At 32.5% G+C, this 25034-nt stretch overlaps 1 pseudogene; it reads right to left on the bottom strand.

Moving 5' to 3' along the window:
• Positions 1-25034, bottom strand: part of LOC144252550 (roundabout homolog 1-like) — a 158785-nt pseudogene that overhangs the window by 80513 nt on the left and 53238 nt on the right.

Below are 25034 nucleotides of genomic sequence, written 5' to 3'. Positions count from 1 at the left end.
ATGATTTAAAAAAGAGAGAGAATAGGAAGAAATAATTACAATGCATACATCTGAGAAAGAAATGTATTTTAACTAGATGATAAAATGAAAAGAAGAAAAATTAGTACACATGTCCACCAAAAAGCAAACCCAGATAAGTAAGTGCACGTGCCCATCAATAGACTGTATAAGAATATTTAAAACCCTAAACTGAAAACAATCTATCAGTAAAAGAGCACAGAAATAAATTATGGCCTATTTATGCTATGAAGTACTACACAGCACTAAAATGTGAATGAACTGCTGTTATATACATGGATGAATTTCACTGACATTATTTTGAACCAAAGATGCTATAACACAGGAGATTAGATACTATGTGATTTCACTTAGTTGAGTTTCCGGAATAAGCAAAACTGATCGATGGTGATGAAAGTCCTAAAAGTCATTTTATCTCTGCAGAGAGAGGCTTATTAACTAATAATTGTAAGCCTTCTACAGTCCTGGAAATGCTCCATATCTTGATCTGAGTGATCATTATGTGAATAAATTAATCATACTGCATTTGCTTACTTGACTTACTTTACAGTATGCATATTATATTTCCATTTATATAACTGGGAAGAAAAAGAGCGGTCTAGAGAAAAAAACGCTCCAGCAACAATATGAAAATGTAATTTGGGAGTGCAGTGAACAAGAAAGGATGGAATTAGTAGGTTATTGCAGTTTCAGGTGATTAGGACTGGGAGTGATAAAGATAACCGGATGGATTTGAAAGATTATTGAGTGGATTCAGTGATAAGGAAGGATGAGTGTCAAAGATGACTCCACAGTTTCTAATTAAAGAAATGCTACTGTGTATGATATTTTAATCATTATCTGAAGTTTAAAAACAAGCAAATTGAATGAAAAGAACAAATATATTTTATTACTGATTCTCTTCCCTGACTCATGTTCCATCACCATCTTTGAAAGACATTTGTTTCATCTTTAACATGTTCCTTTACCTACTGTTTAGAATTGGGGGTAAAAAATCATTTCAATTGCTCTAATATATTTAGTTTTAGAAGCAACAAACTTCTTAACTGTATTATGCTTTCAGTTTTATTTTTAATTTGGAAATATTTCCTGATTACACATAGACTAATATATTGTGTGTACTATCTATGCTTTCAATGGTTCTGCAAAACCACTTGTGTTCATCCAATGTATTTATAGGTATCTTCCTTATGTAGAAATAGATGTGTATACATATATACATTGCATACCCTTATAGGTATTTTTTCTCTTTGAGCTTCAAACTATCACTACTCTCTTATAATCTGGAGATTATTCTCAATTAACCATATCTTTATAGTTGGTGTTAATCTATCACATTCAAAGATGTTGATAAACAGAATAACATCAGATCATTTAAAAAAAAACTTGTTCACTATCATTGATTGTGAGTTGTTAGACTTTGGATTTATGACCAATTCATTTTGTTACCTTAATTTAGAGAAAACACAATAGTCAATAATTTACAATAAGAGATTGCAAAATAATCTTTTCATCTCCAAAACATGAAATATTCCTGTGTACAACTATAAACTTCTCCTTGGATAACTGTTATGCTTTTACGAATCTAACTTGATACTAGACATTAGTTCATTTATATTAAAGTAAAAGTTTGAACTTATTATTGTATAAATTTACTCTTAAGTTTTACATTAAAATATCTGTAAAAATATTTAAAGTGGAAAAAATACATCTATTGACATTCTCTCTAGATCCTAGGACAAATTGAACGTTCTGAAATAAATGTTTGACATTACCATCAGTAACTTCCAAATATGCTTTCGTGATGATACTTCCAGCAACATTCAAAGTCTGGCAGATATAATAACCAACATCAGATCTCTGAACATTAGTAATAGTGAGGTCACCAGTCTGAGAGACAGAAAACCGGCTGGATGATTGTGGTGGCTGGTATGAGAAAAGCAGATTCTAAAACCAGAATTTGGGAGGAAAGAATTAAAATAGGTTAAATGCTAGGTTCCAACATTTTGGCAAAGCTACATATACATTTATAAATATATGTGAATATGTATAAATACACACATATATATACAAAAATAAACTCAATATTCTTTCGTCATATACCCACATATAAAGATGTGTACATGTTTAAACATCATTAAACACACATGGATTTAACAAGGCAGGCTTAAATAGGATCATGTAAAATTTTAAATCAATCTCAATATTGACATATGGTCTTATAACTATCAATTTTGAAACAACATAAGGATATTAGGTATCATTAGTATAGAAGATTTTATACATGTAAGCCCACTATGACAAAATCCTTGGTTTACATTTTGCTACCAGAAAAACCTTAAGACCTTTACTACATAAGCAGAATAGAATTCTGATTCATTCTTATAAATTATAATGGAGTATAATACCATTTTGGCATCATGACCAGTATCTCATTAGCTGCCCATTATAAATGTCCAGGAACCTTAACAGTTGCTATCCAGATTTTCATATTAAAAGGTAAGAATTTGTCAGGTGCAATGGTGCACACCTGTTACCCCAGTGGCTTGGGAGGCTGAGGCAGGAGGATTGCAAATTGAAAGACAGCCTCAGCAATTTATTGAGGTTCTGAGCAACTTAGTTGGGACCCTGTCTTGATAAAAAGAAAAAAGCCTGGGAACTGAGGAGTAGCTCAGTGATTGAGTGCCCCTGGTTCAATCCCTGGTACAAAATAAAAAAAAATAAATTTTAAAAAAGGTAAAACTTTCTAGAATGGATTTCTTTGAAATTTCTATATTGTTCTGAATCAAAAGATCATGCTTCTTCGAGTGTACATTTCATGCATAATAATGATCCATACTAATTGAAGTTCATAAAATAAAGAATATCAACTTTTCTTCTAATCAAATAAAGTTGCTTGTTTTAAAGAGTTTTGGTGCTTTTTAGCATACATCATTTTTATTAAGGATTAATTAGTGATCCACAGATACATATGTAATGACAAAAATTTTAACGAAAAATGACTTGTATCATTAAACCAAACCACATGAACCAAAACTTTTTTGGAAATTTAATCTGGAGTTTAAATAACTTAAGTGAATCATCTATATATTATACTATTAAGAAAAACTTCTAGTGGGTTCACTCTTTTTACTATCCAGATTTTCTTCTATAATCTACTTCCAATTTTTCCTACTGCATTAAAATATTTTGTTCTGTTTTGTCTTTAACTTGCTATCAGCAAATTTAATCCTGGGAGGCCAACTGGAGTATCCTAGAATCCAGCATTATAGTAGTATAAAAATGATAGTTTACATACCATAAATCAATATTTGTCTACCAAAGTAAAAACAGAAGTGAACTTGAACATATTGTCTATAAAAGATTATTGAGTTCCATCAGTAAACTACCTGTTTGTTATTTGTAAGGGTACATTAGAAGCAAGACAATGAAGCAAAACACCGAAGATTGATTCAAGCAAAAACAAAAATGGTCAGGAATAACTATTAAAAATGAATAAGAATCAGTTTTTTACAAGCATCAAAAATAAGTGAAGAGAAATGTTTTGCTTTCCTGTGAGAGGGAAGTCATTAAGAAATGAGATAAAAAGATAATTTAAATTATTTTAATATTTCTTCTTATTAAATGGAAGCCCAAGAGTCAATTTAAAAGAGTGTAGATCTCTATATTCTAGTGTGGATAGAAAACTCTGGATTATAAAATGTTTAGAAAATAGGATTACTGGCAAATAATGATCAGATTTGACAGTTTAAAAGAATATAATGAACTTATAATTTAGGTGACATCAATATTAACTCATCATCTCAGATGTGGAACATCTACAAAAACTTGAATATGGTATGTAATATGTAATTACATAACATATAATTGCAAATAATATGATTAACAATATCAATTAATATCAATATATATAAGTTATCAATTATGATTTTTAACCTATTTTCACCTGTGATAATTTTGTTAAAATATTCATAGAATTGAAAATTTGGAACTTAATTTTTTAATTCTAGATATTTGAATAACAGAAATGCTAATTCAATTATGTGGAAAAAGAGTAGTTTTTTTTTAATATTTCTGAAGTAGAAATAAAAATAACACTTACATGATACAACAGTGACTTCTACATACCACCCTCTGTACCAAATGGAAGCAGGAAAATACTGCTTTGAGAATTAAGGCAAGGAAAATAGCTTGCCTCCTCTCATTCTGAGAGGAACCAGTTTCTGGATTCTCTTAATGGAACAGCTAGATAGCTACATCACACATTGGTTTTTCTTCTCATAGAACAGGCCCCCATTTCTACTGATTAAAAACAAACAAACAAACAAAACAAACAAAAACAAAACTAGTAAAAGGTTGTACCTGACTCCCTTCTCTCCTCCAAAAAATAGCTGGTTGAGGGTTTCCTGTTGCTTCACACTGAAAAGTCACAGTTCGTCCTAAGGCAACAACCTGGTCACGAGGTTTCACAACAAAATGTGGAGGTTCTAAAGGAGATGAAAAAATTACATTGACTCAGAAGCATGCAGTTAAGATCCCAACTTTGAGGCAGCTTCCTGATAACCCAAGTGCTGCCTTTATTTTTATACAACACATTATGTATACTACTAATAATTGACCAATTTTCACCCTTAATTTTAAGTTAAACTGTTAAGTGCATATTTATAGAATGAAATAGAGATGTATTATGAAAAGGTTTTTTTTTTAATGACTTGACCTCCTAAGATTAACCTTCAAATGTAAGATAATTCTTGAGCTACATTTTGACCCTTCACATTCAAAGAGTACCTGAAATATGTATGAATAAATATTATCTTTTCTCATTCAGAGTGCTTAAAGGTGAATGAACTTTAATCATATACACAAGGACCTTCTGATGCAGGCAGGTCCTGAAATTACTTCAATTTGACTCAAAAGCTCCTGAAATGCTACCAGGCAAATTATAATATTTCAAATCTTCAGTCCAGTTGCTTGAATAGAAATGAATTTAAAGCAATAGTGCAGTCAAATGCTTCCTTCATTTACATAGGCAAGGGCATGCTCAAACAGAATATATATGGAAATGAGGGCAAATTTGAAACATCTGCTCATCCTGACATTATAAATACTGCCAGCTTTGTCCAAACTGTTTGATTTATACAGGCTTAAATGGCCACTTCATCCAGCGGTAAGTAGAGTGTCACAAAATTGTGTCAATTACATTGGGTGCAATGGCACTTGGAAACATTAGGTGTGCTGACTAAGCAATCCTGGCCCCAAAAAAGAAAAAAAAATCTTGTTTTGAGGATGAGTTTTGAGGATGGAAAAATATGTACTGAATTTAAATCCTTTTACCTACTGTTTACACTTTCCTATCCATTTCTTATCGGCTGGCTGTCTGAAACACCTAATTATTCTTCTCTCTTGTCTCAGTTCAAATTCAAGTGAACAAATGTTTCAAGCCAGACATTTAGCAGGACAGGATTATTCTAATACACTTTTTAAGGATTTTTCATTATTTCTAAAGTTTTCTTTAAAAGTATTTTCTTTAAAAGTATTTTCAGTTACTTATGTCAGTCATCACTTAAGGTAACTCCCCAAAGTAAATATGAATCAAAAATTGTATTCAGATTAGACTGCAAATGTTACCATTCTGCTTACTTCTTTGTTACTAAAAGTCAGTATTCATTAAGATTCTTTCTCTTGTTTAATATTTTCTAGTCAACTGCAGCAAATGTATAATATATGTATAGTATGTATTATATAATACACTTATAAACTTATGCATTTACAAAAAATAGTTGACATGCCCTTTACTCTGGGTACTTAAATACATAAGTCATTAAAAAACACTAAAGTCTATTTAATATGTACATTATTTATAAATATATTTAAAATATAAAATCCCTTAAAAATGAAATGTAAAATGACTTTTCTGAGATTGTATTATGGCAAAACTGAAGAAAGTAATTAGATCTCCTAACTTCTAGATTAGTGTGCTTTCTTCTATGCTTTCTTTCTCTTTTTTTTTAAAGAAAATTGAGGTTTAGTAGAAATTATACCATTTGACTAGAAAATTATAGGAGACCTGAAAAATCAGGTCAAATGCTTTCAAATGTCCTCTAACTTATAGGGAAGAAAATACAAAGTTAGAAGATACAGTTTAAGTTCAGTTTGGTAATGGTGAAGTTCTAGCTTATAATTTTTTTAAACTGTGATTGTAATTGAGTGGTTTACTCATGAATTTAACAAACACTATCATTACCCAGGTATAATAATAGGCATGTACATCATCCTTTCGGGATTTTCCTCCAGTACAAATCCATACAGGAGCATTTTATTCCTTACTTAAGGGTTGGAATAATTGACACAGAAATCAGACCAAGAAATTGAAAGGACTGAATGGATAATAAACAAAACCTAGTCTAGAGTTTGGTGTCTTACAATGAAAGAAAACCAAGTGATTAATCAGATGAGTGGGAGAATATGACTTTCCAATATGAAGGGAATTTGAGTAGGAAAATATAAATGTTCAAACCATTTAGTCAAGCAAAATCTTCGTGTGGTCTCTTTCCGAAATCTCAGGAGCATGTCTAAGAATGTGTGCCAGAATCTGTGTTTCTTTTATAAAATGCCAGCTCTCTTCAAAACCTCAAAGACTTGGTGGGGAACAAGGCACACAAACCCTCATGCTAACTACATTTATCCTGAAGCAATCCTTCTACACAGGATATTTGCCTGGAAATGAATTTACTGTATTTTGTAGGCATATTCTCAAGCCAACATCAACAGTGACATCAGCCACAAGACATGTCTCAGAAATAAAGCTTTTAAAAATCCTCTTCATCCAACCTCAGTGACACATAGGGTGTTCCAGCTACTTAGCAGGCTGAGGAAGGAGAAATACCTTGAGACCAGGAGTTCAAGGCCAGCATGGGCAATGTAGCAAAACCCTGTCTCCAAAAAACAACAACAAAAAAATACAAAAATCCTCTACTTTCACATTAGATGTCAGATGTAGCCATATCTCTAAGAAAAAAAAAATCATGGACTAAATTTGCTTCTATTTATCAATCTATTGTGTTTACCAATCTAGACTGAGGCCATTAATCAAATGCATCTACTTGAATTTTATGAGGATATATTGGAGTTTTCTGAAGGATAAAATATTTTTTTTAAAGAGAGAGTGAGAGAGAGAGGGACAGAGAGAGAGAGAGAGAGAGAGAATTTTAACATTTATTTATTTTTTCTTAGTTCTCGGCGGACACAACATCTTTGTTTGTATGTGGTGCTGAGGATTGAACCCGGGCCGCACACACGCTAGGCAAGCGCGCTACCGCTTGAGCCACATCCCCAGCCCCTGAAGGATAAAATATTGAAACTTTCTATAATCAAATATGCATAATCATACTGACAATGTCATATATATTCAGTGTTGAAAATTTGAAAAGTTGGACAAAGAGGAAAAACAGAAAAGCCACTTAGAATTCTACCATGCAAACTGGCTTTAAAATATTCTCCTATAATATCATTTTAATGACTCTACAATAACCAATTTACAAATTATCTTAAATTATTTAACCACTCTTAGACTCTTCTCGTTTTCACTTTTAAAGATGGTGTAAGATTAACACCCTTCTCCTAAAGATATTCAAGATTATTTCCTAGAGGCAAAATTACAAAGTCTGAAAATATGCAAAGGTCTAGAGCACATTAAAAAATAGCTCAGTTGTGCTCAGGAATACTTTTAATCAACTGAGATTTTCACTAATAGCACACAAATTGCCTTTTCTCCCAAATTTTATCAACACTGAACATTAACATCATTGCCAACCTCAGAATAGACTTTCCTCTTAATTAATATTTTTACCTTTGTGAGTTTAAGTATGTGTCTTCACATTACCTTTCTGCCTCTGAGAACAGGACACAGGTACCTCCTCAAGCACTTCCCGATTCAGAGGTGGCTCATATACTTATTGCTACTGATTCTCTGGCCCCAGTTCAGAGGGTTCTGCTCTATTTGTTTTGGATATTATGTTCATATGTTTATTTATATTTTATTTCTGATTTCTAAGAACTGTTGGTAAGATCAAACTTTTCATATCAGTTATAAATGTCTTTTTTCATTTTGTTAATACTCCTTCTAATCTGTTTAGGCAATATTTTTGTTATTGTATCAATAAAATGATATGATAATGGTATTGTGTAATATACCATTACATATGTATAGAATATAATACATTACATAAATATTCAACTCCAATTGCACCCATACTTTAATGCCCTTATTATTTTTAATTTTTAATCCAACTATAATTTTGTATATATGGTATCATAAAGAAAGCAATTTTTTTCCCAAATAGCCATTGACAGCATCACAATTATTGAGCAGTCCATCCTATCTGCATTAATACGGAATGTCATTTCAGTAATATTTGTGTCAATTTTTAGCTTATAGAATAGTGAGAGAGAACCTTTTAGGGTGACATACCCTTTAGCATACCATATTCATGTAAAATTCTCTAAAAATGGTGTTCTAGAAGCTTACAGAATAAAAAAGCCTTCTCCCAAGGTAAGTGCTTAGAAACATGAGGATGCTTTCTTTATAGAGGGACAAATGTTTATTAAAATAAATTTGATAAACTGTGGATAAACCATGTAGTTATTTCATATAGAATGAAATGAATCTGACACAGAAATGAAAATGAATGCAAGAAAGCTTGTAGTGCAAAGGCTATTCACCAACAGAACTTTAATACTATTACTGACTTATAGCTATGAAAACCTAGACATGCATGAATTAATAAATATTCTGAAGGGGGAAAAACCAAATTATTCTCTAGACATATATTTTGGTTGTTTGTTTAATCTTGTAAGATGTAAATTGAAATAGTACTTAACCAATCAATCCTAGCACTTATCACTTATTTAAGGACAGAAGAAATTAAAGGATGCAGACCATACATGATTTAATAAAGACATAAAGTTAGCAACCCCATTACCTTTACTCTTTGCCAGTTACCCATACTTCCTGCAGACTTTATTCTGTGCAGTCTGTCTTTGTGGCCAATGACAAGTGAAACATGGAGGCTGATTGGTTGAAGGACATGGAAGGGTATGGATGGAAAGGGGAAGAGAAGTTCCAGTCACAGTGACACAGTGATTAGAAGATGGCGAATAAAATGTCAACTTACCAGACCCAACTAAAACAAAACAAAAAAAAAAAAACATGGAATAAATAAAATTAAGGAAACATAAAATGAAACAGAAAAAGTATAAGATTTGACTTAACAATGATCCTTCTATTAATGTAAAATAAAAAAAAAACATGTTAATATTTGGATATAATAAGCACACTATGGATGGAAATTTGTTAGCATTTCAAGTGTAATTATGAATAATTTTAGAAAAATAGAAACAAATCTTCAAATCTTTACTATGATTAAATGGCAGAGCTACGATTGATGGTAACCATGAAATTATAAAACATTTTTCAATGACTCTACATTTTGCTACCAGAAGAAAGGTTAGATAACTATATGTGTAATGGATTTAAAAACACTATAAATCTTAGCCACTAAGGCTATACAGAGATCAAAATTGATCATCTTTTAAAGATAAGGAATGTTAAAACCCATAACTCCATCAACAGACTAGTTTTTAAAAGATTCATGCTACCAATAATATTCCACTCAGATCATGCTTTCACATGTGAATAAACATACAAATCATCAGACAATCTGGTTAAAATACAGATTATGGTTACATGGGTCAGGGCAGTGGCCTGAGATTCTGCATTTCTAACATGGACAAGATGCTATTGGTCCATGATTATAAGTCAATCAGGAAAGATATTTTAAAATGTTTCACTTAAATTTTTGCATATTATAGATGAGAAGATCTATAGAAAAAATGTGAGTAAATTACAAGATCAGAAAAAACTTTTATAACCTTAGATATAAGTCAAAATCACCTTACTTAATTTTAGTGCTGAAACGTTGGGCATTTTAATATAGAAAGCTCAAATTATATATGTTCAAACTAATGCAAAACAATTCTTTTATTTTAAAAATACATAGAATTACTGTTAAATGCAGTACTTTTCCATATTAGTAGAGTCAAAACCCACACTACATTTACTTCAAATAAATAGATCCTATATCTGCTAGTAACTCAAAATTAATTAGACTTACTAAATATTCCTGTAGTTTAAATAAAAAAATGAAGGGCTGATGCTATAAAATAGTAGACTTATAAAACAGAGGCAAGGTTCTCTGTTATATATTTGCTATATATGCACTATGCCATAAAATGGCAGATATGGAAAATACATGCAAAATGTTAAGGTAAATCAAAAACACATTTTAAATCACACATTCCAATAATAAAAATGAGTGAAATAATTTCTCTTTATTTTTTTATTCTAAAGTAAAAATTTAGCATAATTTTCACTCATTCAATTAGAAAAAATGTTTTAAAAAATCTTATTACTCAGGCTTAACATTTATTGTATCACTAGCTTTCATAACTAGACTCAAAACCATAGAGGAGGTAGGCATTCTTACATTTCATAATACTTTAACAATAGTATCTGTTAAATGACAGGAAGAAACATTTAATACAAGAGTACCTAATGAACTGTCAAAATAAAATTTTTCTTTGAATCAACAAAAATTGTGAAATTATTTTTGGCTTAATTGGTGAAAATAAGTTTGATCCCATTAAACTAATGTAGTTAAGTCAGAAGACTAGAAAAATAATTCTAATTTTTTTTACCTATTTTTGTAATTTAAAATTCATTAAATATTTAAAAAATATATGATATAGGAAAAAACAAGATAATAACTGGAAAGCAGCAACTTTAAAACTTAAAATATCCCTTTCCTTGTGTAGAGTTTTTAACTACAATTGGGTCACAGCATTAGAATAATTTTATTAATTAAAATCCAATATAAGAAATTCAGACTATTACATTTGCATATCATATCAATGACAACTTTCAGTCTGTTAAGGATCTTAAAAGTTAGGTAAGCACATCCTCTAACACAGAAGCTTCTTAAACATCAGAGATTGTTGAGAAAACTCTATTTTGAATGATCATTTAAGCTTTTAACAACCAAGATTATCAGGAAATGATGTTTCCTGTCCCAATGAAAACCTGTCTGCTCACAGATTAACATCCCTTTGCATCTGTGCCAGTTTCTGTAAACAAATAAAAGCCAATAAATCCTCCACATAAAATCCCTTTACTCACCGGAAGGAAATTTTCATCCCTCACTTCTGTTCTAAAGGCCACATTATATAAACTTACTTAAATTTTTTTTTACACCTATTTCCCCTTTATCTACATTTCTCCTAGGGTCAGGTAAAAGGATTCTCTTTTCATACAGAGAACAGGAACACTTCTATAAAACGGTCAGTGCCCATTATTGTCCAGTTGATTACATCAGAAAGACACAGGCAAAGGGAGAGTGGCTAGGAATCTGCTTATCTGTAATCCTAACTCTGAAGTTCTGCGTTCATGGGGGACCTCAACTCCCACCCTTAGGCTAGCTCCCCTCCACTTTCCTTTCCACTTTTAAGGTTCAGAGCACATCTAACCTGTCCCCTTCACTCTAGCAAAGAGGAAAAGCTTGTCTGTCTCTACCTCTAATAAAACAATAAAACTATAAAATGCTGGCACTGGAAGAGACCTTAGAACTTAAAGAGTCTAACCCTCATTCTTTCTGCATGAGAAGACAGAGAACCTAAATTGTTAAATAACTTTCTCAAGTTCACAGATGGTTAAGCCAAGAATGGCTTCCAGGTCTCTGGACTAAATCATGTCTCTGTACAAATTCTCCTACTGACTTATCAGTTAGTAGAGACACATGCAATAGGACACCGAATAGATTTGATTTTACACTTAAACTTTTAAGAGCTGTTTAACCTAATATTTACTACATACACATATGAAATATGTTTTTAAATAATTCCTTATGATATAAAAACACCTTTGAGAATAGTTAGCTGAAGTCTTTAAAAGCATGGGAAGCTAAGAAGTGATAAAGCAGACTTAAAGCTGCTTGAAAAGTTTGCCCTTTTGCAATGAAAAGTAATGTAATCTTTTAAGGGTAAACCAATTTTCACCCTTCCTTCACTTGTAATCATTATAAATTGAATAAAATAGTTATCACTTTTAGAATATGAGAAAAAAATATGTTTTGGCAAAAGTACTTTGTAAAGTGAATACATAAATAGGCAGATAAAATACCTTTAAAAAGCGAATATATATTTTTAAATTTTTTTTAGTTGTAGATGAACAGAAACCTTTATTTTATTGATTTATTTTTATGTGGTGCTGAGGATCAAACCATAAACCCAGTGCCTCACATGTGTCAGGCAAGCACTCTACCACGGAGCTACAACCCCAGCCATGAATATACATTCTTAAAAAGAGTAAAATTTACTGTTTTTTTTCTTAATCTAGCAACATTGTGCAGTATCTACAGTGATAGCTCTAAATTTTCTTAGTTTAGAAGAGAATTTAGAAGGGGTGAAGGATTAGAAAATTTGCCATGAGGCTGAATTTAAATAAAAATATACTGTTTTCACCTACATTCCTCTTTTTTGGTGAGGAAGGAAGAGGGAGTAAAGCAAAGCCTGAAATATGTGTTATGCATAAATTCACATCATGCATATAAGGTATGACATTGTAAAATTCTATGGTACCTTTTGAGTCTAAAAAGGAAAAACAATAACTGTGTAAAGTATTGGAAGATATATAAATATTATTATATAATTAAATAATAGTTTTTTTTAAAACTGTTTAAAAAATTGGGGAGAATTTAGCATCCTTCTCCCACTGGTCGGTCTCTCTCTCTCTCTCTTTCTCTCTCTCTCTCTCTCACACACACACACACACACACACACACACAGAGAATAAAAAGATGCTCTAAGATTCTCTTCCTTTTTTTGAATGTAGCATCAAAAGCCTCCTTATTTTGAGATATTCTATAATCTAAGAGTATATACTTTCAGACAATAATCTTTGGATAGACCAGCTTGGAAAAAAATACAAGGAAGGGTGGGGAGTGGGAAAGAGAAGCAAGGAGGTTAGGGAGGCAGAGAATATGCCTCATATTTCTTCCATCTTCTTGTCATATTCAGGAGGCATGAGTCCGAAAGATGATAAATGTTTGAAAATAAATTATATAGGAGTTGGAGGAAAGACTTTTCTGTTCTGAAGAAAAGAAGTTAGCTCCATAGATCCTTCAGAAGTCTCCAGATTGGGTTTAATAAACAGAGAAAGCAGCCAATTTTGACAAACACTTAGGCCAGAAGAAAAGATAATGGGCCTAAATAATAGCAAGAACATCCTAGGCAAAGTGTAGAAAAGAAGCAGTTAACAGTAAAGGTCAGTGAACCACGAAGTGGTTGCCAACTGTGATGTCTCTAGAGGTCTTTAAAATGGGATTTGTTTCCATTTGGCCACCTCAGTTTAAATATAACCCTGTCTGGCAAAGGCAAGTTGAATCTTAAAGTGCTTTCAGTGCTAGTGTCTTAAGAATGTGGTCATTCAGAGGGAAAGCAGGACAACTGATACCTCCTTCTGCCCTGGTAGCTTCCTTTCCCATTACAAATATTAAACTGCATATTCTACAAGGAAAAAGTCCTCAAGAACATTCTTTTCAGATCATATCATCTTAAAGGAAGAAGTACTTTACACATGTGGATCCTATGATAATTTCAGGACACATCAGAAAATTCCAAGTAAATGAAATATTTGCATAAATGATGACACTATTATGATTAAGATTTTGGTATTTTCACAATGAGATTGTAATATTGAGGCATATTGGCAAACGTATTTGTATCTATCCTTATGAATTAAATATAGAAATTCTTCACTGTTAGCAATAAGTGAGAAGTGTATCAGAGATCTTGGCTCTAAAATAATAAAAGTACGCTACATTCCTAGGATGATTCAATGGAAGATTCAGTTAACCAAATTTATCTGTGATAAGAGCAATCCTACTAATCAACAGAGAAAAGCATTTTTGTTGAATTGGCTATTAATGAAATAAACTTGACTCAGAAATTCTTCTGCTAGTTAATAGATACTAGTTTTTCATTATCAGTAGCTAATTTCTAACAAGTCTTAAACATAATGTGATTTTTTTCCCATTTAATCTATAGTGTTTTTTTTCAATAGCAGGGCTCAATTAACAAATCTGACAGACTAGTACTGTAAATACCACATTCCACGAGAATATGAATGGATATAAGGTAGTGAGTTACAAGACTTTTTTGGAAGAAACACTTAGTTAAACAGAGGAACACTCAAATTTTCAAGTGGTGAAACGATCTACATTTGTACTGAGAAAACCCAGTCACTGGGATAATGGAAAAATGATATGCACAGGAACTCATGAATGATAACATCTCTAACAATTAAAACTCTTAGGATACTTTAATACAAGGTATGATTTCTTTGGGAGTGAAAAGATTGAGTTTAACATAAAAGCCTGTCATTATGTCTTTCAATTTTTCAGACATAAAAATAGAGAGAATAAAAGGGCATTTTTAGAATATATTTAATAGATACATAAAATGCTATGAACTTTTTGCCTCCACTCAAATATCTAATGCTATTCTGTAGCTCATAGTTCTAGAGACAATTTTGGCTGTCACAACTGAAGTGGAGAGGAAGTGGGAGAGGCTGGCCAGTAGCTCTACCTCATAGGACAGAAGTCAGGGATTCTAATAAATATCCCACAATACACAAAATAACCCACCACCACCACCACAAATAATACCCTAGCTCAAAATTCCAGTGTCATAGCTGAGAAACCTTGCTGGAGGTTATTGAAAGAGTTTAAAAAAGAATTGTCCAGAATATGTACTAACAAACACTTCCAATTTATGTAAAAGTACCCTGTACAATGCCTGATATGTCACAGGAACTCAGAAAAGATGAATAACACTCTTCTTCCTTTCCTTCCTCTTCTAAAAATACCCATACTCTCCCACAAAGCACAGTTGTTAAATGGTTCTACTTATTTATTTGTCCATTAAAGAATCCAAACATCAAAAAAAACAAAACAAAAAACTATCCAGCCATCTATGACAATGTGCATATTACCTGACATGGATCTCAGGGTCATCATTTTAATGATAACATTCCCTAAGTCAGCCTTTAGAAAGCATCACATCAGAATGCTTTCTTTTCCATCCTCCCTGAAAGATGTACTTAATTACCAATGGTCATTGCTTTTATTTTGTAACTACTTGTGATTTTAACCATCTGTTTCTGGATACCACAACCCTGGCAAAGCTATCAAATGACACTCATCTTAACTAATGACTTGTATTTTTCTAATCTAATCTCACATTGCAACCAGAGGGATTAAAACAAAACAAGGCAAAACAAAACTAAACTGATCATAGAACTTATGTGATTAAAATCCTTCAATATCATCCAGTGCTCTTAAAACAGAGAGCTAAATCCTTTACATGGTCTTGTGCATTATGCTCTCTGTCTTCTCAAACCATCCCCCACCCCTCCCTCATTTCCTCAACCTGGCCTCATAAACATTCTTTTGGATCTTAAGTACACCATGCTCCATCTTACCTCCAGTTCTATGCACGCCATCCCTCAAAATCTCTCCCTTCCCCTATTTAATTCTTACTCACCCTTCAGATCTTAGCTCAAAATCCAATGCTTTTTTCAAGAAATAATCAGGTCTTCTATCCTTCATAAATTTCATACATGTTCTAACTCTCAGTTTAACAAGAAGAAGCTATCAATGTTAGCTGTATGTCAGACCAAAATATTAGAAATTCTCTTAGCAAAGAAATAATTCAATATCCCAAATGTGCAAAGGTTGGAAAGTGAAGATTCAGGGGCTTTCTTAAAGCTGCTCATCAGGTAAGAAAAGAATTGGAAATTCAAGTATGTCCAGCTTTTAAAAATCTCGCTTTTCTTATTACACTGCATTTTTTTTTCAAGATTTAAACCTTACTTTAATGTAATTTTTGTTCTATTTTTTTTCTCCAAATCAGTAATAAGTAATATGAATGTATGATGTGCATAGTAATACATTAAATAAACACATACATAATGATTCCACTTACATAGACATATTTCATATGTACAAAAAATTGGGAGAAGAAACAACTCATGTTATATTTTATTTTCTCTTAGCAACAATGTCAAAAAAGCCAATTCCATCTCCAACATGTGATGTGATATAATCATTTAGGACAATCACTATAAACTTTCAGACTATATAGTCAAGAAATTAAGAATTAGAATTCAAGTGTCTCCAGCTTTTAGAATCCTTGTTTTTCACTGCACATTTAAAATATGCAGTCAAGAAATTAAGTATGCATGATTTAAGTTGACTATTTAATATAAAGACACATAGGAGCTCATTTTTCTCATTTGTAAGATAATTCCAAAGTAAATGATTTGTAGACTACCATTCATGAAAGTTTCAAAAATCCAGCATAGGATTCATAATTTCACATTTATTCCCAAGATATGTAAATAAAGCCAAAATTTTCATTTCTATCTAGCGATTGTGTACATGTTTTAGAGTAAAAAGCCTAAAAATGCGCCTCCTCTCTTTAACTAATAAACTAAAAAGTACAGTTGGAAATGACTACCATACACTAAGTTAACTTTTTAAAAGCACCTTTGTAAAATGGCCCATCTATCAGCTTTAATTGTGCAGTGCTCTAAATTCTCTCCTAAGAACATCGACCACACAAAATAAATGTCCTAAAGCTAACATTAACAACCATTTATGGATTTTCCTATCCTCATAAATCTGTTATAAAGCAATTATTCAGCTATATTTTGTCTTATACCTATTTTAGTATTTTCTGCAGGTGTGTTTATTTTGGCACATTATTTATCAAGTCATGAGAATTATAGTTTAAAAGCAAATTAAAGTGCTCATGGTATTTTAATCAGTTTTTGCAAACTTTGGGTATGATATTTCAAAATGTTCATTTTTCAATCTATGCAGAATCCTCTTAAAATAAAAATAATTACTTCATATTTTAAATTATTGAAATAAAGCTCAAAGGACACCAGATGCTAACATAATTCTAAAGTTTATTTATTTTAATGATTACCTGATGTTTGGAATATGCTGAAAAGATTTACTAAATCTACAAAAAATGAATGCAGTTAAAAATTATTTTTAATACTGCATAAATCTGTTGGAAAATAAAATCATGTCAAATAAATAATAAAATAGTTAATACATATGGATGAATAAAAATCCAATTTTCAATCATTTTATGTATAGAATTATCCAGAGTTTTCCATAACAAAAAGGCATCCTTAATATACTCTATATTATTCTCTTTATGATTATTGTCATTTAAATAATAAATAATTTCTATTACTTGATGTCTGAACAATTTCAGATAAAATACAGCAAGATGAAATTAATTTAGGTTTATTTCTTTTACATTCAGTGATAAACAATTTCACATAATAATTCCATGTTTTAAAATTATGTGAGCTTGTTAGCAGAGAATCTAACATTTTAAAACAGTTATCTGTAAATGACTAGGGCAAAAATGTAATTTATTTCTCTGAATATCATTCTCAGGCCGAGTGATTCAGATTTTATAGATCCACACAACTCAATTACATATTTCCATGTTGACACCTTTATTTGATAATGTTGGCTGCTAAAGATAGTTGCTCAGTTATACATGCATATAACTGCCTCACAAGAAATCCCAATCCACTGTTACACAGAAGAATAAATCACAGTGAAGCTGAGACCATAATGGAAGGCCCGTGATGTACTATTTACTAGTGTGGTGCTGTGTAATTACTTGTCACCAAATTATCTCATGAATCAATTATTTCTTCTACCTGACTGCTCTTCTTATTTCTTCAAATATTTGCCCGGCACATACATTAAGAGAATGTTTCGAATTTTCTGTAGTAAGATCACCTGGTGAAGGCTTTTTCTTTTGATTAATTTTTACAATTTATATCAGTGCATTTGAAATAACTGAAAGTAATCCAAAACCTGTATATGAGTGAAAGAAATCTAAAAGGATATCACATCTTTAGTGATCATTTTGGTGGAAATTTTAAGTTACAAGAGCACAAGAATTTCTTTACTACTGGAAAAAAAATATGTCAAGTTATCACATGTCAAAATGATACTGGGACTCAATCAAACCAAATATTAAAAAAAAACCCAGCAGGAGTGAAGCTCTGCATCCTATTTACACTACTGGATCAGGACAGTTAGGGAGGGAGCTGTTCTCACAAATCATTCTCTTGTTAAATTCTGTGGTAGGACTTCATTAAACCTCTTAGCTGATGGCATTTTACTTTCTTTCAGTCTGCTCACAAAGAACTCAGCTGGCAATACTGAAACTTGAAACTTGAAAAGTTTCCATCACATATTGAGTTTTTAAAATTTTTTGGGGGGGGTGTTTCTTTTTACAATCACAAACCTTTTTTCCTCATTCCCCCCTCTAAATTTCAGTTGAATTTTTCCAGTCATCAGCTGAACTATGAAACAACCATGAGAAGAAAATGAAGCGCACAATAAAAGCATAAAAATTCTAGGAGGGTGGCATTTTGAATTTGACTCTAGAATTCAGCATTAAGAGGAGCAATATATACAGGAGGAAGTAAGTATAGATATGTAATTACATGCATAATGTATGTATTCATGTAACTATCTTATATTCTCCACCCCATGAAGCACCTTGCCTTTCCTGATTATTGTCATCTGTCACGAAGAACCATCTCCTAAAAGATTCAGTTTGCTTATCTTGTCAGAGTCTGACAAAAGTATCACACACATAATCAAGGTTCTTAAAAACATGAAGTGAAGCTTTGGAGGTCTCCTAATATGTATTTCTTCAAAATGGTGATGAACTCATGGTTTTGTAACCAGAATCATGGATTAGAGTAAATCTCATTGAACCTGCAAAAGGCCCCTTGACACTATTAGTTTTGGCTTTGACTCAAATAACCAGGTTAATGGTCAGAAACTATGCACCATTACACTTTTCTCAAATGAGCAAGTTAAGGAAATGGTTCCAGCAAATGATTTAAATGAAGTATCCATCATTTTATTCCTTTTTATACCTAGATATCATATGAACTCCAAAATGTCATGTGACTTTTGTATAAAGATCTCATGTGCTGATAGAAAGTGAAACATGGTGAACTCTATTTATGGAAAGCACAAATTCACAAAATAAACCTTCTTTTCCTGAGTTTGTTTGTTTGTTTGTTCGAGGTGTGTGTGATGCTGGGGATTGAACCCAGGGCCTTGTGTATGTGAGGTAAGCACTCTACCAACGGAGCTATATCCCAGCCCCCAGAGTTTATTTTTTAATGAAAGTTTTTAAAAAGTTCATTCTGTACTACTGAGAGTAAAGTCTACATGAAAGCTATAATGTTTTACATTTATTTAAATACTTAAAATTTTTACTTTTATTTTACTTAAATTTTTACTTAAAATTTTAAATTTTACATTCTAAAATAATTATCTAATAGGTCCATAAAAAGTCACATGTGCATATAATATTTTCTATTATGTAACATTAATATGTATATTGATCATTTTCAAAGTTATTATTTTATATGTTAGAAAATGATCAAATTCATAGATGCAAATTTATTTTAAGGAATTACGCCTGTTGATTCATTTCAAGACCAAATTATAAAGTAGTTATAGCTGGGCACCATCTACCCAAATTCAGTTGTTCCTCTGTAAATGTAGGGAATTGGTTCTAGGAACCTTGTGGATACCAAAATCCACATATTCTTAATTCTTTTATACAAATGGTGTACTACTTGCATGTGATAAATGAATGTCTTCCCCTGTACTTTAAATCAGTTCTAGATTATTTATAATACCTAATATTTTGTAAATGCTATGGGAATAATTGTCATACTATATTGTTGAGAATAAAGATAAGAAAAATAGTTGGTATGCATTTAGTACAGTTGAATTTCTCTTTTTGAACTTGCTTATATGGAAGGATGACTGTATTTTTAACTTCAGTGCACTCAATTGTTCTAATATTTGTATTATTTTTATGGAGTGAGGTGTGAAACATTTCAATATTATTTGTTTTGTCAGGAAATTCAGCATCATCAAACATATCCAGAGGGATAATAATTATGTTAACTGTCTGAAAGAATCATGTAAATTGTGGATCTGTTTAATTTAAAAAAGTAAATATATGATTTGGTTCTCAAATATATATTAGATTCATAGAATTAATACAAAAAAGGAATTTTAACTAAATGCAGATTTCTAATTTTATATATCACTTGTCCAGTTTTGCTAAAGTGAACTAGAAAAGACAACTGACATTTTTGAACCACAGTCACAGATATTCTGCTATAATTCGTTGAAAAATATTTATTGTGTTTCTGTAAAAACTTAGGTGGATGTATAAAAAACTCAAACCTTAATTCTTTTACACAGCTAGTTGTAGGAAGCAAGGACAAAGGCAGATATAGTAAGATTCTGACACACACAACACACATCACTGAAATGACAATTTAAGTGCCTCAGATGATGTACTAAGCATTGGATGTTTGTCAGTTCTTCAATGTCTGCTATCTATGAGAAACATTTTCACTCCCACTTGTTTTCTTTTCTTTTTGTTACTGGGGATGGAACACTGGGGCACTCAACCACTGAGTCATATCCCCAGCCTTCTTTTTTTTTTTTTTTTAGAGACAGGGTCTCCCTGAGCTGCTTAGGATCTCAATGCAGAGTTGCTGAGGCTAGTTTTGAACTCACAATCCTCCTGTCTCAGCCTCCTGAAACACCATTTTACAGGTAGCCTGTTTCCAGAAGAGATTATTGTTTGAAACAGTACATTAGACAAAGAAGTTCTTCCCTCACCAACGTGGGAAGGCATCATCTAATCCAATGAAAGTCTGAATGGGAAAAGAAAAAGTGGAGGAAGGACAAATTTTCTCTCTGACCTAGAGGTGGGACATCCATCCTCCCCTGCTCTCAATCATCAGAACTCTAGGTTCTCAGATCTGTGGACTTGGACTGAATTGCACCTCCTGCTTTCCTGGTTCTCCAGCTTGCTGTGGGACTTTTCAGCACTGCTGATCATGTGAGCCCATTCTCTTAATTAACCCTTTTATATATCCTACTGGTTCTATTTCTCTAAAAGAGATGCCTCTGAGACAGTAGAACGCAAAGGGACTAAGAAGACAAAGGAAACCAAAGTGCACCCCTAAGAAGCTCATATTCAAGCAGGGTAAACAGAAATGCAATAAGGGCAGTTATAGCATCCAGAGGGTCTATGAATGAGGGACACCTCATGTGTGCTGGGATGGACAATGTCTGAAAAGTTTTCTGGAGAATGCTAATCTTCTCTGAGTCCAAGGAAAGTGTAATTAGCAAGTACAAGTGGTTCAGGCAGGGTTTGGGGCATTTTAGAGGCAACATAACAAAAAGAACTAAGTTACAGGGTAGTACATGCGTGAAACAAAATTGAAAATATAGTGTATTAGATTGAAGGGAGAAGTGAGAGAGGAGGCTAGCACCAGTACATATTGTGGATCTTATGTATAGAGAGGGAACCATGACCAAGTTTTATGGAAGGAACTACTATAACTAGATTGTGTTTTAGACAGATGTGTCTGTTATGGACAATAGATACAGCAAGATAAAAGCTAATTGGTTAGAGGTTAGCACTTTACAGACAGATGACAAAGATGTGAATAGGTGGAATGGTAAGAAGGGGAGAGAGCTAGTAAGAGCTCACAATAGTGAAAAGCCAAAAGAAGTGGGACTCTGTGGCAATTAGGAGTAGGACATGGGAAAAGCAGGAGAGTAAAGGATGACTCCCCTCCTCACACTGTCTGCTGGATATGTCTCTGCAGGCTGCACTACCAACAACCAAAATGGAGGTTTTGCAAAATTTAGCTTTGAATGTCTAGTCTGATCTTATCTTCACTGCATCACTACTACACTCTGTGAATTATACTTACAGCCTGGTTTAGAAGGGACTTAGCATACACACCTTTGACAGTTGCTTCTTGTTTTACTGAAAGCTATAATTACTCTTCAATTCCTAGTTCATTGGGATACTTAACAGGGGTCAATCATAAACTGTGGCACCCCAAATATTTCAGCAAAGCTCCCTGTTTGAAGCATGTAGTTCACTACTAGCAAGGAAAGAAGCTCGAGGAAACATTCCATTAGTAGCAATTAAGTCAGCCAAAAGACAGCCCAGGTCTTTTTTCTGCCTTTGTGTCTCCCTCATTTCATGTCAATCTCATACTTTAAGGCTCAGCCTTCCAGCAGCTGTCACTGGCTAATCAATCCTAATGAGCAAGTGCTTTGCTCATTCATTATATGCTTGGCATAAATACTTATGGGAAGCATAAGACAAAATAGCAATTCTACAGAGTAGAACAGAATGCACATCCTTTTGATGACTCATTTTAACATTCTTACCATAGGTCAACAATAAATTTAAAGAGTTAACAATATAATTCAAACCATATTTAATAGTTTAAAAACAGGTGATGAAACTGAGAGAATGGAGTAATTTCACATCAAGGGAATAAAAATTGGCAAGCACTATTTAGAGAAGGGCTGAGATTTCACAGAAATCCCATCCATCTGATCACAGAGCATGAACCGGCTTGGCAATGTTTGGCACTTGACTTTTCTTTCTTTTTTTTTTTAAACACAGCTTGCAGAAAGGGCAGAAAAACAACCATTCCTTGACCTTCAAAGAATAACTGGTCCCTGTGAGAAGTCTAGTGAGGAGTGTAGTGGGGGGTGAACGGAGATCTAAATGTATGGCTTCCTTTGTCTAGTGGCCCAGTATTCAGGCCTCCAGGGAAACAGGAGGACTAAATGTCTTTTAGTTCCTTTTGTAAGAGAGATGAACAAAAATGAGATTAGATTTTCCTAATGGTCCAACTCAGGGAGATAAAAGGTGATTGCCTAGGAAATGGCTGGTGGGTGGAAGTCGGGTTCAGTTCAGTTTCCTGTGACGGATGGGACATGGCGATGAGAACATGATCATTCTGGTGATAGAGTCACAAATTCACTTTGGGAATAAAATTGTGACAGTAATAAGAGCTGCTTTATCTGTGAAGCTGCAAAGAGAGTGGAAAGATTAATAACGCCATCTAGTTTGCCCTTTTTAAGAAATGAGTTGCTGAAGCAAAGACTCATAAGGAATGTTTGAGGCTGAGGATAAAATTGGAAATGGAAGAAACTCAAAGTTGAAACTGTGTGGCTTTCTCTGCTATATTTCTTTGGGGATAGCACTCCCCAGAAAAGAAGTGATTTAAAAAGCCATCCATAGGATTGCTATTATGAGTAAATAATTTGTAAATTTTATGGGGTTTGTTATTAGTAATAATAAACAGAATAATGTTTCTTCCTTTATTTTTTGAAGTATTTTGAGATTGTATTCTCTATCCTTTTCCTCAAATCTATCTTTAAGAAAAGAAAAAAAGCACTCACTTTTTAAATTAACCATGAATGGATCCTGAAATAGCAAACTAATTTGACTATCCTGATTCCAAGAAGAAACTTGAGGCCCACATGACAAGCATCTAATAAAGAACTAATGGGTTTAGATTAAGACAGTAAAATAATATAAAACAAACCTGCAACCGGACTCAAACACCAATGGGAAGCATAAATTTTAGCAGGTTCAATTACACAATGTTTAAAACCTTGGCAGGGTGCCTCTATGCATCTATTTTGTTCTGGTTAGATTTTTATGTTTTATAGGTATGTCACAACCTATAAAATTGTTATAAATACTACAATAAATATCTTTTTCCTTAAAACATGGGAGTTATTAGGCAATACGAAACACTAGTTCAAAAAATAAGTCATTCCTACCAAGCCAGCAATCCTAACACTTGTCCATTCGTGACACCAGAATTCAAATATAACAATAGAACAAATCAAAATTGTGGTGTGATATGTCTGTAAAAAGTTACCTCATTTTGTTTGTAAATTTTAGGTTCATAAAAAGAATGCTTGAGGGTGTGCAAGATGTTATACATCTGAAAGGAAAACAGTTGCAGACAAACATTAAGTATAAATAAAATAACTGATGGTTAAATGATGGCTTACATTTATAGGCAGTCAATATTTGATAAGTCTAACAAATGAGTAAGCATAAACATTTCTGGTGTAATTAGTCCAAAATGGCATTTTATTTTTCTTTTCTTTTCTTTTCTCTTTTTGTTTTGTTTGGTACTGAACCCAAGGGTGCTGTACCACTGACCTACATACCCAGCCCTTTATTTTTGAAATTTGGAAACAGTCTCTTGCTAAGTGGTTGCCCATGTTGGTCTCAAACTTTGGATCCTCATTGCCTCAGCTCCCCAGTAGCTGGGATTACAGGCATGCAACACTGTGCCCAACTATTCCACTGTGCTTATTTGTTGTGTAATGAAGGTTATTCTTCTTCAATAGGTCAAATTACTCTAGACCTTTGAGTTTCATTCTAATAATGAGATTCAGAGACATACCAAAATTGATATGCAGGTTAAAGGCACTGGGATATTTTTATTGGCTAAATATTTTCAGAGGCCAGTGGAAATATATCTTTACTCTGAAACTACCTAGTATCACCAAATTTTATTACAATTTGCCTATTTTCAAAGTAAAATAAAAATCTTTTATATTAAATAGTCAATATTTTGATTTGTTTCAGATATTTAAGTTTGGTACTTTGCTCTGTGCGAAGAAGTAACCCAGACATTGATGTGCTACTAAGAGAGTATGATCTCATATTGCTCCCATGTTTTGGAGTGGTTAATTGAAGTTTCCAAATGGCTATGAAGATGAGTAATCAGTTTTTGAAGATAGTTACTCATGGATAATCTTCTTACTATTCTCTGAATCATAAGAAAATGCACCTGTTTTATAGGAAGATAGATTGAGGGTTTGAGAACCTTAGAAATTGGAAAACAAGAAATAATGAAATAAAATTGAGGTCAAATGATTTCTGCTGAATGTTTTCCCACAACAATAATATAC

This window comes from Urocitellus parryii, unplaced genomic scaffold (genome assembly GCF_045843805.1).
Source record: "Urocitellus parryii isolate mUroPar1 unplaced genomic scaffold, mUroPar1.hap1 Scaffold_45, whole genome shotgun sequence".
Taxonomy (NCBI): Eukaryota; Metazoa; Chordata; class Mammalia; order Rodentia; family Sciuridae; genus Urocitellus; species Urocitellus parryii.
This window is presented reverse-complemented; position numbering and strand designations above follow the sequence as displayed.